This window comes from Aegilops tauschii, chromosome 3 (genome assembly GCF_002575655.3).
Source record: "Aegilops tauschii subsp. strangulata cultivar AL8/78 chromosome 3, Aet v6.0, whole genome shotgun sequence".
NCBI lineage: Eukaryota > Viridiplantae > Streptophyta > Magnoliopsida > Poales > Poaceae > Aegilops > Aegilops tauschii.
This window is the reverse complement of record NC_053037.3, coordinates 180,495,626-180,512,360: the sequence shown is the minus strand read 5'-3', so window position 1 is coordinate 180,512,360 and position 16,735 is coordinate 180,495,626.

The window sequence follows — 16,735 nt, the reverse complement described above, 5'->3', positions numbered from 1 at the left end:
GGCGGGGTTATGACCAATAATATGCATTTTCATCTTATCATTCCAACTAGCGAAGTTTGTACCATCAAAGTAAGGACCTCTACGGTGATAGTTACCCTCACTAGACGCCATACTCTCCTAGGTTGGGAAAACCAAGGCTATGATCACCAAAGCTATGTAAATCAAGGCTAATGGAGACCAAAGCTCTAATACCACTTGTAGGATCGAAAGTATGTCTAGAGCGGGTGATTATACTACTCAACCAAATAAAAATCTTTCCTTTTCCCAATTTTAGCTATGGGCAGATTTTAGCAATTATGACAAGTCAAGCAATCAACCTACACATGCAATTCTAAGAGTATAGCAGCGAAAATTAAAACATTGCATATGAAGGTAAAGGAAAGGGTTTGGAGAAGGCAAACGCAATGTAGACACGGAGATTTTTTGGCGTGATTCCGATAGGTGGTGCTATTGGTCCACGTTGATGGAGACATCAACCCGCGAAGGGTAACGATTGCGCGAGTCCATGGAGGGCTCCACCCATGAAGAAGCAACCTTGTCTATCCCACCATGGCCATCGCCCAGGAAGGACTTGCCTCAATCGGGTAGAGCTTCGAAGTAGGCGATCTCCTTGCCCTTACAAACTTCTTGGTTCAACTCCACATCTCGATGGAGGTTCCCAAGTGACACCTAACCAATCTAGGAGACACCACTCTCCAAAAGGTAATCGAGGGTGTGTTCATGATGAACTCCTTACTCTTGTGCTTCAAATGATAGTCTCCCCAACACTCAACTCTCTGACACAGATTTGGCTATGGTGGAAGAAGGATTTGAGTGGAAAGCAACCTGGGGAAGGCTAGAAATCAAGGTTCAAATGGTTGGAATGGAATCTCTTGATCTCAACACATGAGTAGGTAGTTCTCTCCCAGAAAATGAATGATGGAAGTGTAGGCATGTTCTGATGGCTCTCCTCAATGAGGAACAAGGGCTGGAGGGGTATATATAGCCTCCACACAAAATCCAACCGTTACACACTTCTGACTCATCTCGGTGGCACCGATTAGGTAACTCAGTGGCACCGATCTGTTCAAAAATATGAATGTTAGGAATCTCAGTGGGACCGACTGGAACAACTCGGTGGGACCGATGTGCTAGGGCTTAGGGAAAATTTCATCTTAGTGGCACCGATTGCATCATCTCGGTGGGACCGAAGTGAGTGCAATGGGCAATAGAGAATCTGTCAAGCCAACTCGGTGAGACCAAGGTGAATGCAACAAGTCATAGAGCCTTGGCAAGGCCATCTCGGTGGGACCGAGTCCGTATCGGTGTGATCGAACTGTTAGGATTTCTGGCAGTGGCTATGTCAAATGAACTCGGTGGCTCCGAATAGGAAATATCGGTGGGGCCGAGTTGAAGTTTAGGGTTTTGACATATTTGGATGGAGAAAGTGGCTGGGGTTTTTGGAGCAATATCACTAAGCACTTGAGCAAGTATGCCATTAAGCAACACCTGATCCCCTTTTAATAGTATTGGCTTTCCTATGGACTCAATGTGATCTTAGATCACTAAAATAGAAATGAAGAGTCTTGAGCTTTTGCCAATCTTTGTCCTTAGCATTTTGATGGGTCCACATCTCTAGTCCATGCCATGCCAATCATTGAACATCCTGAAATATTTATCTTGAATGGATATTAGTTCAATGAGCTATATGTTGTTATGAATTACCAAAACCACCCAGGGATTAGTTGCACTTTCAACATCGCTACCCGCTGATCCAAAGCTTAACGTGAGGCAACATGCTAAATCCAACAATGAAGACATGGCTTGCCCAAGCGCTGGCGACGGCAGCGGGCCAGGGACCATGACAACGCTTGGTACAATGCGAACGGCTAGCGGAGAAGAATGCCAGAGTTGTCGATGCGAAAGTGTGCGATGTCGTGCATGGACTCAAATCCAACATCTAGCAAGGCTTCCTTGAGCCATGCCGAATCATCGACGATGAAACTGATCTAGCCAAAGAGGACCATGTGACCGGGAACCAGCTTCACGTCGGTAGTCAAAGAAGACGAAAATGACACTTGCGCCATTAATTGCGAGATGTGCAGCCCATGCCAACTATCTTGGGGATGATTCTGACACTACGCGATAGGGGTAGGGAACGTGGAGGATCTCGCTAGAGACAAGTGTGACACAAAGAGATTTTAGCAGGTTCAAGCCCCTCTCAGAAGAGTAACAAGCCCTACATCCTTTGCTCCTTGAGCTCTTCTTTCTATACGTATTGTTGGAAATTACAAGGAATGCGAACCCTCGTCCAAGTGGAAGGGAGTGGCTTATATAGAGTACACCGAGTCCCCTTGCCTTCTATGCTACAAGGGTTTGTTGGGGAACGTAGTAATTTCAAAAAAATTCCTATGCACACGCAAGATCATGGTGATGCATAGCAACGAGAGGGGAGAGTGTTGTCCACATACCCTCGTAGACCGAAAGCGGAAGCGTTAGCACAACGCGGTTGATGTAGTCATACGTCTTCACGATCCGACCGATCAAGTACCGAACGCACGGCACCTCCGAGTTCTGCACACGTTCAACTCGATGACGTCCCTCGAACTCCGATCCAGCCGAGCTTTGAGGGAGAGTTCCGTCAGCAGGACGGCGTGGTGACGATGATGATGTTCTACCGACGCAGGGCTTCGCCTAAGCACCGCTACGATATTATCGAGGTGGATTATGGTGGAGGGGGGGCACCGCACACGGCTAAGAGATCAATTGTTGTGTCTCCAAGGGGTGCCCCCCTTCCCGTATATAAAGGAGTGGAGGAGGGGGAGGGCCGGCCCTCTCTATGGCGCGCCCTAGGAGGAGTCCTACTCCCACCGGGAGTAGGATTGCCCCCTTCCAAGTAGTAGGAGTATGAGTCAAGGAAAGGGGAGAGAGAAGAGAAGGAAGGAGGGGGCGCAGCCCCTCCCCCTAGTCCAATTCAGACTAGGCCTTGGGGGGCGTGCAGCCTCTCCTCTCTCTTTCCCCTAAAGCCCAATAAGGCCCATATACTCCCCGGTGAATTCCCGTAACTCTCCGGTACTCCGAAAAATACCCGAATCACTCGGAACCTTTCCGATGTCCGAATATAGTCGTCCAATATATCGATCTTTACGTCTCGACCATTTAGAGACTCCTCGTCATGTCCCCGATCTCATCCGGGACTCCGAACTACCTTCGGTACATCAAAACACATAAACTCATAATATAACCGTCATCGAACTTTAACCGTGCGGACCCTACGGGTTCGAGAACAATGTAGACATGACCGAGACACGTCTCCGGTCAATAACCAATAGCGGAACCTGGATGCTCATATTGGGTCCCACATATTCTACGAAGATCTTTATCGGTCAAACCGCATAACAACATACGTTGTTCCCTTTGTCATCGGTATGTTACTTGCCCGAGATTCGATCGTCGGTATCTCAATACCTAGTTCAATCTCGTTACCGGCAATTCTCTTTACTCGTTCCGTAATACATCATCCTGCAACTAACTCATTAGTTACAATGCTTGCAAGGCTTATAGTGATGTGCATTACCGAGTGGGCCCAGAGATACCTCTCCGACAATCGGAGTGACAAATCCTAATCTCGAAATACGCCAACCCAACAAGTACCTTCGGAGACACCTGTAGAGCACCTTTATAATCACCCAGTTACGTTGTGACGTTTGGTAGCACACAAAGTGTTCCTCCGGTAAACGGGAGTTGCATAATCTCATAGTCATAGGAACATGTATAAGTCATGAAGAAAGCAATAGCAACATACTAAACGATCGAGTGCTAAGCTAACGGAATGGGTCAAGTCAATCACATCATTCTCCTAATGATGTGATCCCGTTAATCAAATGACAACTTTTTGTCTATGGCTAGGAAACATAACCATCTTTGATCAACGAGCTAGTCAAGTAGAGGCATACTAGTGACACTTTGTTTGTCTATGTATTCACACAAGTATTATGTTTCCGGTTAATACCATTCTAGCATAAATAATAAACATTTATCATGATATAAGAAAATAAATAATAACTTTATTATTGCCTCTAGGGCAAATTTCCTTCAGTCTCCCACTTGCACTAGAGTCAATAATCTAGATCACATCGCCATGTGATTTAACATCAATAGTTCACATCACCATGTGATTAACACCCATAGTTCACATTGTCATGTGACCAACACCCAAAGGGTTTACTAGAGTCAATAATCTAGTTCACATCGCTATGTGATTAACACCCAAAGAGTACTAAGGTGTGATCATGTTTTGCTTGTGAGATAATTTTAGTCAACGGGTCTGTCACATTCAGATCCGTAAGTATTTTCCAAATTTCTATGTCTACAATGCTCTGCACGGAGCTACTCTAGCTAATTGCTCCCACTTTCAATATGTATCCAGATTGAGACTTAGAGTCATCTGGATCAGTGTCAAAATTTGCATCAACGTAACCCTTTACGACGAACCTTTTTTGTCACCTCCATAATCGAGAAACATATCCTTATTCCACTAAGGATAATTTTGACCGATGTCCAGTGATCTACTCCTAGATCACTATTGTACTCCCTTGCCAAAATCAGTGTAGGGTATACAATAGATCTGGTACACAGCATGGCATACTTTATAGAACCTATGGCCAAGGCATAGGGAATGACTTTCATTCTCTTTCTATCTTCTGCCGTGGTCTGGCTTTGAGTCTTACTCAATTTCACACCTTGTAACACAGGCAAGAACTCTTTCTTTGACTGTTCCATTTTGAACTACTTCAAAATCTTGTCAAGGTATGTACTCATTAAAAAACCTTATCAAGCATCTTGATCTATCTCTATAGATCTTGATGCTCAATATGTAAGCAGCTTCACCCAGGTCTTTCTTTGAAAAACTCCTTTCAAACACTCCTTTATGCTTTGCAGAATAATTCTACATTATTTCCGATCAACAATATGTCATTCACATATACTTATCAGAAATGTTGTAGTGCTCCCACTCACTTTCTTGTAAATACAGGCTTCACCGCAAGTCTGTATAAAACTATATGCTTTGATCAACTTATCAAAGCGTATATTCCAACTCCGAGATGCTTACACCAGTCCATAGATGGATCGCTGGAGCTTGCATATTTTGTTAGCACCTTTAGGATTGACAAAACCTTCTGGTTGCATCATATACAACTCTTCTTTAATAAATCCATTTAAGGATTGCAGTTTTTGTTATCCATTTGCCAGATTTCATAAAATGCGGCAATTGCTAACATGATTCAGACAGACTTAAGCATAGATACGAGTGAGAAACTCTCATCGTAGTCAACATCTTGAACTTGTCGAAATCTTTTGCGACAATTCTAGCTTTGTAGATAGTAACACTACTACCAGCGTCCGTCTTCCTCTTGAAGATCCATTTAATCTCAATGGCTCGCCGATCATTGGGCAAGTCAATCAAAGTCCATACTTTGTTCTCATACATGGATCTCATCTCAGATTTCATGGCCTCAAGCCATTTCGCGGAATCTGGGCTCATCATCGCTTCCTCATAGTTCGTAGGTTCGTCATGGTCAAGTAACATGACCTCCAGAACAGGATTACCGTACCACTCTGGTGCGGATCTCACTCTGGTTTACCTACGAGGTTCGGTAGTAACTTGATCTGAAGTTACATGATCATCATCATTAGCTTCCTCACTAATTGGTATAGTAGTCACAGGAACAGATTTCTGTGATGAACTACTTTCCAATAAGGAAGCAGGTACAGTTACCTCATCAAGTTCTACTTTCCTCCACTCACTTCTTTCGAGAGAAACTCCTTCTCTAGAAAGGATCCATTCTTAGCAACGAATGTCTTGCCTTCGGATCTGTGATAGAAGGTGTACCCAACTGTCTCCTTTGGGTATCCTATGAAGACACATTTCTCTGATTTGGGTTTGAGCTTACCAGGATGAAACTTTTTCTTATAAGCATCGCAACCCCAAACTTTAAGAAACGACAACTTTGGTTTCTTGCCAAACCACAGTTCATAAGGTGTCATCTCAACGGATTTAGATGGTGCCCTTTTTAACGTGAATGCAGCTATCTCTAATGCATAACCCCAAAACGATAGTGGTAGATTGGTAAGAAACATCATAGATCGCATCATATCTAATAAAGTACGGTTATGACGTCCGGACACAACATTACACTGTGGTGTTCCAGGTGGCGTGAGTAGTGAAACTATTTCACATTGTTTTAACTGAAGGCCAAACTCGTAACTCAAATATTTTACCTCTGCGATCATATCGTTGAAACTTTTATTTTTGTTACGATGATTCTCCACTTCACTCTGAAATTCTTTGAACTTTTCAAATGTTTCAGACTTGTGTTTCATCAAGTAGATATACCCATATCTGCTCAAATCATCTATGAATGTCAGAAAATAATGATACCCGCCGCAAGCCTTAATATTCATCGGACCACATACATCAGTATGTATGATTTCCAACAAATCTGTTGCTTGCTCCATTGTTCCGGAGAACGGCGTTTTAGTCATCTTGCAGAAGAGGCATGGTTCGCAAGCATCAAGTGATTCATAATCAAGTGATTCCAAAATCCCATCAGCATGGAGTTTCTTCATGCGCTTTACATCAATATGACCTAAACGGCAGTGCCACAAATAAGTTGCACTATCATTATTAACTTTGCATCTTTTGGCTTCATTATTATGAATAGGTGTATCACTACGATCGAGATCCAACAAACCATTTTATTGGGTGTATGACCATAGAAGGTTTTATTCATGTAAACAGAACAACAATTATTCTCTAATTTAAATGAATAACCGTATTGCAACAAACATGATCAAATCATATTCATGCTCAACGCAAACACCAAATAACACTTATTTAGTTTCAACACTAATCCCGAAAGTATAGGGAGTGTGCGATGATGATCATATCAATCTTGGAACTACTTCCAACACACATCGTCACCTCGCCTTTTACTAGTTTCTGTTTATTCTGCAATTCCTGTTTCGAGTTACTACTCTTAGCAACTGAACCAGTATCAAATGCCGAGGGGTTGCTATAAACACTAGTAAAGTACACATCAATAACATGTATATCCAATATACCTTTGTTCACTTCGTCATCCTTCTTATCCGCCAAATACTTGGGGTAGTTCCGCTTCAAGTGACCAGTCCCTTTGCAGTAGAAGCACTTAGTATCAGGCTTAGGACCAGACTTGGGCTTCTTCACTTGAGCAGCAACTTGCTTGTCGTTCTTCTTGAAGTTCCCCTTCTTCCCTTTGCCCTTTTCTTGAAACTAGTGGTCTCGTCAACCATCAACACTTGATGTTTTTCTTGATTTCTACCTTCATCGATTTCAGCATCACGAAGAGCTTGGGAATTGTTTCTGTTATCCCTTGCATATTATAGTTCATCACGAAGTTCTACTAACTTGGTGATGGTGACTAGAGAATTCTGTCAATCACTATCTTATCTAGAAGATTAACTCCCACTTGATTCAAGCGATTGTAGTACCCGGACAATCTGAGCACATGCTCACTGCTTGAGCTATTCTCCTCCATCTTTTAGCTGTAGAACTTGTTGGAGATTTCATATCTCTCAACTCGGGTATTTGCTTGAAATATTAACTTCAACTCCTGGAACATCTCATATGGTCCATGATGTTCAAAACGTCTTTGAAGTCTCGATTCTAAGCCGTTAAGCATGGTGCACTAAACTATCAAGTAGTCATCATATTGAGCTAGCCAAATGTTCATAACGTCTGCATCTGCTCCTGCAATAGGTCTGTCACCTAGCGGTGCATCAAGGACATAATTCTTCTGTGCAGCAATGAGGATAAATCTCAGATCACGGACCCAGTCCGCATCATTGCTACTATCATCTTTCAACTTAGTTTTCTCTAGGAACATATATAAAACATAGGGAAGCAACAACGCGAGCTATTGATGTACAACATAGATATGCTAATACTACCAGGACTAAGTTCATGATAAATTAAAGTTCAATTAATCATATTACTTAAGAACTCCCACTTAGATAGACATCCCTCTAATCTACTAAGTGATCACGTGATCCATATCAACTAAACCATGTCCGATCATCACGTGAGATGGAGTAGTTTCAATGGTGAACATCACTATGTTGATCATATCTACTATATGATTCACGCTCGACCTTTCGGTCTCAGTGTTCCGAGGCCATATCTGTTATATGCTAGGCTCGTCAAGTTTAACCTGAGTATTCCGCGTGTGCAACTGTTTTGCACCCGTTGTATTTGAACGTAGAGCCTATCACACCCGATCATCATGTGGTGTCTCAGCACGAAGAACTTTCGCAACGGTGCATACTCAGGGAGAACACTTGTACCTTGATAATTTAGTGAGAGATCATCTTATAATGCTACCGTCAATCAAAGCAAGATAAGATGTATAAAAGATAAACATCACATGCAATCATAATATGTGACATGATATGGCCATAATCATCTTGTACCTTTGATCTCCATCTCCAAAGCATCGTCATGATCTGCATCGTCACCGGCATGACACCATGATCTCCATCATCTTGATCTATATCAATGTGTCGTTACATGGTCGTCTCGCCAACTATTGCTCTTGCAACTATTGCTATCGCATAGCGATAAAGTAAAGCAATTATTTGGCGCTTGCATCTTATGCAATAAAGAGACAACCATAAGGCTTCTGCCAGTTGCCGATAACTTCAACAAAACATGATCATCTCATACAACAACTTATATCTCATCACGTCTTGACCATATCACATCACAACATGCCCTGCAAAAACAAGTTAGACGTCCTCTACTTTGTTGTTGCAAGTTTTACGTGGCTGCTACGGGCTGAGCAAGAACCGTTCTTACCTATGCATCAAAACCACAACGATAGTTCGTCAAGTTAGTGTTGTTTTAACCTTCTCAAGGACCGGGCGTAGCCACACTCGGTTCAACTAAAGTTGCAGAAACTGACACCCGCCAGCCACCTGTGTGCAAAGCACGTCGGTAGAACCAGTCTCGCGTAAGCGTACACATAATGTCGGTCCGAGCCGCTTCATCCAACAATACCGCCGAACCAAAGTATGACATGCTGGTAAGCAGTATAACTTATATCGCCCACAACTCACTTGTGTTCTACTCGTGCATATGACATCTACGCATAAAACCTGGCTCTGATACCACTGTTGGGGAACGTAGTAATTTCAAAAAAATTCCTACGCACACACAAGATCATGGTGATGCATAGCAACGAGAGGGGAGAGTGTTGTCCACGTACCGTCGTAGACCGAAGCGGAAGCGTTAGCACAACGCGGTTGATGTAGTCGTACGTCTTCACGATCCGACCGATCAAGTACCGAACGCACGGCACCTCCGAGTTCTGCACACGTTCAACTCGATGACGTCCCTCGAACTCCGATCCAGCCGAGCTTTGAGGGAGAGTTCCGTCAGCACGACGGCGTGGTGACGATGATGATGTTCTACCGCCGCAGGGCTTCGCCTAAGCACCGCTACGATATTATCGAGGTGGATTATGATGGAGGGGGGCACCGCACATGGCTAAGAGATCAATTGTTGTGTCTCCAAGGGGTGCCCCCCTCCCCGTATATAAAGGAGTGGAGGAGGGGGAGGGTCGGCCCTCTCTATGGCGCGCCCTAGGAGGAGTCCTACTCCCACCGGGAGTAGGATTCCCCCCTTCCAAGTAGTAGGAGTAGGAGTCAAGGAAAGGGGAGAGAGAAGAGAAGGAAGGAGGGGGCGCAGCCCCTCCCCCTAGTCCAATTCAGACTAGGCCTTGGGGGCGCGCAGCCTCTCCTCTCTCTTTCCCCTAAAGCCCAATAAGGCCCATATACTCCCCGGCGAATTCCCGTAACTCTCCGTACTCCGAAAAATACCCGAATCACTCGGAACCTTTCCGATGTCCGAATATAGTCGTCCAATATATCGATCTTTACGTCTCGTCCATTTCGAGACTCCTCGTCATGTCCCCGATCTCATCCGGGACTCCGAACTACCTTCGGTACATCAAAACACATAAACTCATAATATAACCGTCATCGAACTTTAACCGTGCGGACCCTACGGGTTCGAGAACAATGTAGACATGACCGAGACACGTCTCCGGTCAATAACCAATAGCGGAACTTGGATGCTCATATTGGCTCCCACATATTCTACGAAGATCTTTATCGGTCAAACCGCATAACAACATACGTTGTTCCCTTTGTCATCGGTATGTTACTTGCCCGAGATTCGATCGTCGGTATCTCAATACCTAGTTCAATCTCGTGACCGGCAAGTCTCTTTACTCGTTCCGTAATACATCATCCTGCAACTAACTCATTAGTTACAATGCTTGCAAGGCTTATAGTGATGTGCATTACCGAGTGGGCCCAGAGATACCTCTCCGACAATCGGAGTGACAAATCCTAATCTCGAAATACGCCAACCCAACAAGTACCTTTGGAGACACCTGTAGAGCACCTTTATAATCACCCAGTTACGTTGTGACGTTTGGTAGCACACAAAGTGTTCCTCCAGTAAACGGGAGTTGCATAATCTCATAGTCATAGGAACATGTATAAGTCATGAAGAAAGCAATAGCAACATACTAAACGATCGAGTGCTAAGCTAACGGAATGGGTCAAGTCAATCACATAATTCTCCTAATGATGTGATCCCGTTAATCAAATGACAACTCATGTCTATGGCTAGGAAACATAACCATCTTTGATCAACGAGTTAGTCAAGTAGAGGCATACTAGTGACACTCTGTTTGTCTATGTATTCACACAAGTATTATGTTTCCGGTTAAAACCATTGTAGCATGAATAATAAACATTTATCATGATATAAGGAAATAAATAATAACTTTATTATTGCCTCTAGGGCATATTTCCTTCAGGGTTAATCATGACTATTATTTCTACCCACTACGGAAGGTAAGGCCTACTCCAATGCACGACCCCAAATGGTCCGCCCGCGTCCGTTTGGGGCTAAACGAACACAAAACATGGCCCAACGTGCGGGAGCAAACGGACAAACATCCGTTTTTTGTCAGCTTTCAACCCATTCCAGACCCAAATTTGGGTTGCGTTTACGTTGAAACAAACACGCGCGGACGGGCGCAACGTGTGCCCTTGTCCTTCCCTGGCTCGCCGGTCGGGGACACCGACACCCCCTTTTCTCTTCTCCTTCCCCTCCTGCCGCCCTCGCCCCTACCCCCCGCCACAGCCACCATCACCTTTTTCTCAGGCGCCTCGTTGTCCAGCCCGACCATCGGATTTGTGCCTCTCTTGCCCCGGCACCGGCGGCCAACCGGTAGATACGCGGCGGCGGGATTTGGCGCATCCGGCCGCCGGCGACTGCGCCTTGCCATGGATTTGCCGGGTACTGGCCCGCACAGCTCCGGCAACGCCTCCGCGTCGCATGCAGGTATAGACTCCGCCTCTGGCTTCTCGGATCTATCCCATCAGCGGTTTATCGGCAAAGACATGCCTAGCTCGGCGCTGGCCCAACGGCTCGACGGAGCACCGTTGCCGCTCATAAAGTGTGACGACTGCCACGGCAGGTCGTGCACCACGTTTCTACCTCGTCGGAACATCCTAGATGGGTGTTCTTCAAGTGCAAAAAAGATGGGGTATGTGCTTCTTTTGATTCGATTGTGCTCCCAGATTCGACACATTTTTGGTAGGTCTTATTGCTTATACTCAAATGTGTGTGTAGGATAGATGCAAGTTTTGGTATTGGGAAGAAGAATACATCGATATATAGATAGCACAAAATTTGATAGATGCTCGTGCACTCGTTGCTAGAATAGAGGCTAGAGATGCGATGTAACGCCCACGATGCGGCTATATCTCCCACATGTCGAGGCACGACTTAGAGGCATAACCGCATAGTGGTTTTGTCGCAAGAAGGGTCATCTTCACACAATCCCATGTAATGAACAAGAATGGGATAAAGAGTTGGCTTACAATCGCCACTTCACACAATACATAAATATCATCATACATCATCCAAAATACAATCATATAGACCGACTACGGTCAAAATCCAGATGAAAATAAGACAACCCCAAATGCTAGATCCCCGATCGTCCCAACTGGGCTCCACTACTGATCATCAGGAAAAGACACATAGTAACGACCACGTTCCTCGTCGAACTCCCACTTGAGATCGACGCCATCATCTGCACTGGCATCGTCGGCACCTGCTACTGTTTTGGTAGAATCTGTGAGTCACGGGGACTCAGCAATCTCACACCCGCGAGATCAAGACTATTTAAGCTTATAGGACAAGGAGGTGCAAGAGGTGGAGCTGCAGCGGCAAAAGCATCTATGGTGACTAACTTGCGCAAATGAGAGCGACAAGAGAAGCAACGGAACGGACGTCATCTAGCAATGATCAAGAAGTGATCCTGAACACCTACTTACGTCATTCATAACACAGACCGTGTTCACTTCCCGGACTCCACCGAGAAGAGACCATCACGGCTACACACGCAGTTGATGAGTTTTAATTGGGTCAAGTGACAAGTTATCTACAACCGGACATTAACAAATTCCCATCTGCCTCATAACCGCGGGCACGGCTTTTGAAAGATAATACCCTGCAGGGGTGTCCCAACTTAGCCCATCATAAGCTCTCACGGTCAACGAAGGATAAACCTTCTCCCGGAAAGACCCGATCAGTCTCGGAATCCCGGTTTACAAGACATCTCGACAATGGTAAAACAAGACCAGCAAAGCCACCCGAATGTGCCGACAAATCCCGATAGGAGCTGCACATATCTCGTTCTCAGGGCACACCGGATGAGACATCCTACGAGTAAAACCAGACCTCGAGTTTCCAGGAGGGGGCCCCGCAGTCTGCTCAGTTCGGACCAACACTCGAAGGAGCACTGGCCCGGGGGGGTTAAATAAGATGACCCTCGGGCTCGCGAAAACCCGGGGGAAAAGGTATAGGTCGCAAATGGTAAAACCAAGGTTGGGCCTTGCTGGAGGAGTTTTATTCAAGGCGAACTGTCAAGGGGGTCCCATAAATCACCCGACCGCGTAAGGAACGCAAACTCAAGGAACATAATCCCGGTATAACAGTAACTAGGGCGGCAAGAGTGGAACAAAACACCAGGCATAAGGCCGAGCCTTCCACCCTTTACCAAAATATATAGGTGCATTAATTAAATAAGAGATATTGTGATATCCCAACATATCCATGTTCCGACATGGAACAAACTTCAACTTCACCTGCAACTAGCAACGCTATAAGAGGGGCTGAGCAAAAGCGGTAACATAGCCAAACAACGGTTTGCTAGGAAAGGATGGTTAGGGGCTGACATGGCTGAAATAGAAGACATGATATAGCAAGTGATAGGTAGCGGAGCATGGCAATAGAGCGAACAACTAGCATAGCAAAGATAGAAGTGATTTCGAGGGGTGGTCATCTTGCCTGCAAGATTCTCAGAGTTGTCGAAAGCTTGATCCTCGTAAGCGTACTCGACAGGTTCCTCATTCACGAACTCGTCTCCCGGCTCTACCCAAGACAAGAACACAAACAAACGGAACCACAATCAACAACGAAAAATGCGCAAGCAACATAATGCAAAACATGTATGATATGCGAGATATGATATGCGATGCATATGCGTGCTCCGGAAGGAAAATGATGAACATGGCGGTAACTTGGCAAACCAAGCATGCCACTGGAAAGATGAGATGATTTCGGTCGAAATCGATATAAAGATCACCGGAATCGGATGCACGGTTTGCAAATGGCAAGCAAAACAAGAATGACACGAATCTGCGATTAACAGCAAGATAGCACTTAAAATACAACAAGTAACAATACTACAGCACCCCAACATAGCAACAAAGCACATGACAGTAAACTACAGGAGATGCTTGACAAAAGATGAACACTGAGCTACGGCTAGTTCACAACATATCAAGCTCAAACAAGCATGGCAAAAGTGCAAAAGATTACAGATTCACAGACTTAGTGAAAAACTGGACATGGCAGAAATCAGTATCAGGTAGCAATGTTCAGAGCACGAAATCAACATGCTACAGGAACTTAACATAGAAAAACAAGGCACGGAAGTGTTCTACTAAAAGCACATGACAAAAGTCCCTTACTGACCATAAGCCAAAAAGGACCAGAAGATATGATGGGAAGCATGTAAACATAGCAAGTTTCGTTATCAGGTTTCAGACTTAGCAGAAAACAGAGCATGGCAGAAATATTAATATGTAGGCCTCTTTGTGAGCTTGATGCACTCACTACAGAGCAATGCATGACAACTCAAGCATACCTACAGCAAGATGGCATGTTTATGAAGCTATCCATGGCAAGAACAATTACATACATTGTATGGAACAACTACAATAAGCTTGGCAAGATTGCAAATCTTGTCAAGAATATGCCAGAAATATTTTATGGCAAAAGTAGAGCAAGATTGAGTCATGCTATGGCACTTTATAATTGCAAACAATTGCAGGAATGGATCAATTACAACTATAGCTACAAAATATCCTTACTGAACATCTCCAAAATATGCATGCATATCTCTGTAGCATCAAGTTTACATGGCAACAAAGTTACAGCAGACGAGGACTTAGAGAAATCACTAAGTCCCTGAAATCAGAAATATTACATGGCCTACTTTGCATGCTTGTGCTAGTCACCACAAAGATCACAAAAATACATGGACTACACCACTGGAAATATGGCATGGCATACTTCAAAACACATGTAGAGCTCATGCTCAAAAGATGCACAGAATAAATGATACAAAAATGACAAATCTCCAAGTTCTGCTAAGAACCAGAGAATAACAGCAACTAGCCCTCTTCCAACGAAGATTTGGGCATCAAGATGACCTCTAATGAACATTGTGCAATTGAACAAAATGAAGAGCATCACGAGGCGAACAATTTGACATATTATACGCAGGAATCGGAGCTACGTGCACAGAGTTATCGCATCTTGAATAGGAGCACATGCTGATAAAATTAAGGACTTGGAAGAAAAAAACTGGATCGCGAGAAAAAGTCAAAGTACGGTGGAGTTGGATCTGGATCGAGCTGTTCGCTCGAGCTCGGGCTCGGGCCGATGGCGCTCGGGCTCCGGTGGCCGGAGCTCGCCGGAGGGAGGAAGGAGGGCGGCGCGAGGGCGGCGGAGGAGGAGAGGACGCCGCGGGGGAGCGGCGGCGCCGGCGGAGGCGCGGCGGCGGGCGGCGCGGGGCCGGTGGCGGCGGCGGCGGCCGGCGGTGGTGCGGGCTTCCGGCGGCGCGGGGCGGCGCCGAACGGGCCGGCGGGCTTCGCGGGCCGGCGCGGTGGGAGGCCGGAGGCGGGCGGACGTTGTCCGGCGCGGACGGACGCGTCCGGCGGCGCGGTGGGAAAATCTCTAGGATTCGTCTGCGAATCCGTTTTTGGGATGCCCACATATAAATAGGTAGAGGGAGCTAGGAGACTTCAAATGAGGTGCGGTTTTCGCCCACACGATCATGATCGAACGACCTAGAGCATGGAAGAGAGTTTGGTGGGTTTTGGGCTGGTTTTAGAGGGGGTTTTTGCTGGACACTCAAATGGACTTTGCGGATGCCCGGTTAACCGTTGGAGTACCAAACGACCTCCGAATGGAACGAAACTTGACCGGTAGTCTCCGGGTGGTATAAAAAGACCACTTGACAAGCCTCGGTCCATTCCGAGAAAGTTTGACACACGCACACGAAAGAAAACTAGAAGGGTGCACCGGAGGAGATAGGAGCGCCGGATTGGAAAACGGACAACGGGAAAAATGCTCGGATGCATGAGACGAACACGTATGCGAATGCAATGCACATGATGACATGATATGAAAATGCATGACATGACAAAATACAAAACGAAAGACAAAACCCAACAACGGAGGGAAAAACATATCACATAGCCGGAAATGGCAAGAGTCGGAGTTACAAATATGGCAAGTTACATGCGGGGTGTTACATGCGATTAGATGCGAATCAACGTCTACTTCTTTAGAATCGAAGAAGAAATGAGTGTGCAAGCTCGAGAAGCAGCAGATCAACAATGAAGACATAGAGAAGATATTAATCCAACTAGTGTGAGTAGTTATGGAAGTTGGATATCTTTTAAAATGTCTAATTGTGGTTCTTGTTTTTTGTCTTACTCTCCTAGGAAAGAATTTGTGAATGTACTTCAATGTACCAAAATGTCATTGATGAAATAAAAGAAATGGTGAACCAACCTGTGATTGGATGGTTAGAGGGACAGTGGTATCCCCAGCCCACCAGGGTTCAAGTCCTGGTGCTTGCATTATTCCTGGATTTATTTCAGGATTTCCAGCGATGTGATTTCAGTGGGAGGAGATGTTCCCGTCGACGACGAGGCGCCTATGGTGACTTCTTAAATATCAAGATGATATGCCGGCTCAGTCTCTCGAAGGTGCTTATAGGGGTATGGTGTGTGTGCGTGTGTGTGTTCATAGGGGTGAGTGTATGTGCATATGTATGAGCGCTTTCGTCTGTACTCTGTTCAAAAAGAAATAAAAGAAATGTGTTTTAGTGGGGAAAAATGTATACATACGGGCACCGGCCGGCCGTGGCGGCGCATCCAGGAAAACGCCCGGACGCCGCTTCATTGCCCTACCCAAACGGACAAAATTCGAACAAAAGGAACGTCTGTTTAGGGTCGTGCATTGAGTTGGCCTAACTGACATATTAGTATTGGC